At 42.4% G+C, this 2884-nt stretch overlaps 1 pseudogene across 1 annotated transcript; it reads right to left on the bottom strand.

Moving 5' to 3' along the window:
* Positions 1–595: 595 nt before the first annotated feature.
* LOC308418966 (histone deacetylase 1-like) lies at positions 596–1833 on the bottom strand (annotated as a pseudogene). The gene has a single exon. The product of its transcript is annotated as a histone deacetylase 1-like (transcript).
* Positions 1834–2884: the final 1051 nt, after the last annotated feature.

The raw sequence follows: 2884 nt of genomic DNA, 5'->3' as shown, positions 1-2884 counted from the left end.
TTCCTTGTACATCAGCATGAAACCTGCTCACAGGATAGAGGTAGATTGTGAATTCAATCATCATATAGATTCCAGAGAGAGGGAAAAACACCAAAACAAAGCATTACAGTTTTATAATACATAAAAAGCACCTCTTGTTATTAGCGGTTATTCTCAGACTGCTTTCTCTTTCTCTCTGTTTTTGGGGGACTGTATAGAAATGTGTTGGTTTATTACAGAGACTCACAAAAACAAAAAAGGAAGCTAGGCTAACAACCTCCACCTACAGAACTGGGGGAAGACAGGGCAAGGTAAGGTTTTTCTGCGTGCCCAGGATGGGTGGGAAGGTATAAACAGAACCAATTTAAACATGGCTGATGTTACCCAAGCCTTATGTGGTTCAAAACTAAGACCTAGGGCAGGATGGACAAGGGAGCTCTTGGAGAAGTTCTCCCAGCAACACTGCCTGTGCTTTGGTCTTTGGTTCCTATCTAGTCCCTGTGCACATTATATTTAATATATCTTATATAAATATACAGAGTAATAGAAAAGGTAAAACCTGAGAAATCGAGGCAAAGTGAGGGACTTGGGGAGAAGATGGAGCTGCAGACCTTGCTCAGCCCAACTTGACCTCTTCTTTGACCCCTTTGGCTTCTGGCTTCTCCTCCTTGGTTTTCTCCTCTTCTGTGACTTCTTTTTTCTCTTCGGGATCTTTTTCTTTCTCACCCTCTGTTTTGTCTCTTTTGGCTTTTTTGAAGTTAGAAGAGTTTTTGCGACCACCTTCCCTCCCCGTCGGAATCAGAGAGTGCTTCCTCACAGGAAATAAGTTTGTCAGAGGAGCAGAGGAAGATTCGTTTGTCAGGATCTTCCTCGTCCTCATTACTGCTCTCTTCTGGAATGGCACTCTCCAGTATGGCCTGCATTTGGACCCCAGGGGCATGGGACAGCCTGCTCTCAAAGAGCCACTGCTTGATCTTTTCCAGGTATTCATTAGTGTTCTGGCCAACCATATTGGGAGGGCCGATGTGAAGCTTGAAATCTGGTCCAAAGTATTCAAAGTAGTCATTGTGTGGTAGCTCATTAGGAATCTCCATGTCCAGGGCCACAGCTGTTTTGTAAGTCCAGCACCAAGCTACATTATAGATGGTGCAGCCAACTCTTCCCAGCATCAGCATAGGCAAGTTGAAACTCTTCACAAGCTCCACACACTTGGCATGCTCTTCGATGGTCAGATTGAAGCAACCTAACTGATCCCCAGACAGGGAATCTGAGCCACACTGTAAGACCACTGCACTAGGCTGGAGCAACTCCGTTGCTTTGGATATAACTGGCTTGAAGATGGCTTCATAGGACTCATCATCAATGCCGTCATACAGTGGGTAGTTAACTGTGTAGTACTTGGTTTTGCCAGCTCCAATATCCCATAGCTCCTCAGTTCCTGGGAAGTACTCTTTGTATTTATGAAAGGACACAGTCATGACCCAGTCTGTAGTATAGAAGGCCTCTTCCATGCCATCGCCATGGTGAATATCAATGTCAACATACAGTACCCTTTCTTGATACTTTAGCAGCTCCAGGATGGCCAAGATGTAACAGAAGCCAGATGCTCCGCACTTCTTTGCATGGTGCAGGCCCCCAGCCCAGTTCTCAGCCCAGTTCTAAATGTCTGCTGCTTATTGAATTTCACAGCACTTGCGACAGAGCCACCCCTGCACAACCTATGCACACCATCAAGTAATGGGGACAGTCGTCACCTACATTGAATATCTGCAGCTGCTTGCTGTATTCAGATATGCTATCTGGGTAAATAGAACACAAGAATTTAATGTAGTCACCACTGTGGTACTTGATCATCTCTGATGGGGGAGCCAGGCAGCGAACAAGACTCAAGGCACCAAGAGGAAATCTTACTTCTACGGCGATGTTGGAAACTACTATTATGGACAAGGGCACTCAATGAAACCTCTGGGAATCTGCACCATTCACAGTTTGTTGCTCAACTATGGTCTCTACCGAAAAATGAAAATCTATCATCCTCACAAAGCTAATGCTGAAGACACGAACTTTCTTGAAGCCTTCTGAAATAAATTGCATATACTTACAGACAATGAAGTAGGAATAAAGATGCAAATAGATGCACCCATTTGATAAAAGATGGCTGCAGTCTTCAGAAGGCTAACAAACAAACAGACAGACGGACAGACAGACAGACAGACAGACAGACAGACAAAGTAGTTCTCTGAATTCACTGACACACTCCCTGATGTAAAAACATTATTTTCCTTAACACATCATATTAGCTGGAAGAATAAAGCTGAGAAATTACAATTCAGAATAGTACACAGGGTGATAATTGATTGTACCAGGGCATATGTGATGGTTAGACTAGTAGGGCTGTGGTAGAGAGCTTGTTTAGCATGTATGAGGACCTGGACTTCTTTCTTAGCTCTCAGGTAAAAAGAAAAAGCATGATGAGTGCTTTAAGGAAAACAGAATATCATTCACCTAAGGAAAACAGATTTTGGTAGAGGCTTTTTTATTCATTTTATTAACGTTTACCGTATCTCCTTTTCCAGTAGATAATTGTATAGCTATAAAGCCATTTTAGGATTCTAAAGAGAAGACACATTGTTTAAGTGACCTTATCTTGGCTGTTGTTCTTCTGTTCTGCATGTAGGGACATGGAAGTCTTCATTGACTCTTGCTTTAATTAGGGCAAACAGACTGTAAATACTTGGGAAGAAAATCCAACATGTTCCTCAGGGAATCAGTCCCATATCATTCTTTCCAATTAACTTGCTTTTTATTACCCTTCATTAATAGCCTTTGAAGTATGTCAATTAACATGAAACTTGGAGCCAGAAGATTTCTGTACTTCTATGCTTCTAAAATGCAGTTTCTAAAA

This window comes from Micromys minutus (genome assembly GCF_963924665.1).
Source record: "Micromys minutus genome assembly, chromosome: 3".
NCBI lineage: Eukaryota > Metazoa > Chordata > Mammalia > Rodentia > Muridae > Micromys > Micromys minutus.
Note: the sequence above shows the minus strand (reverse complement) of the source record. Positions and strands in the feature narration are given on the sequence as shown.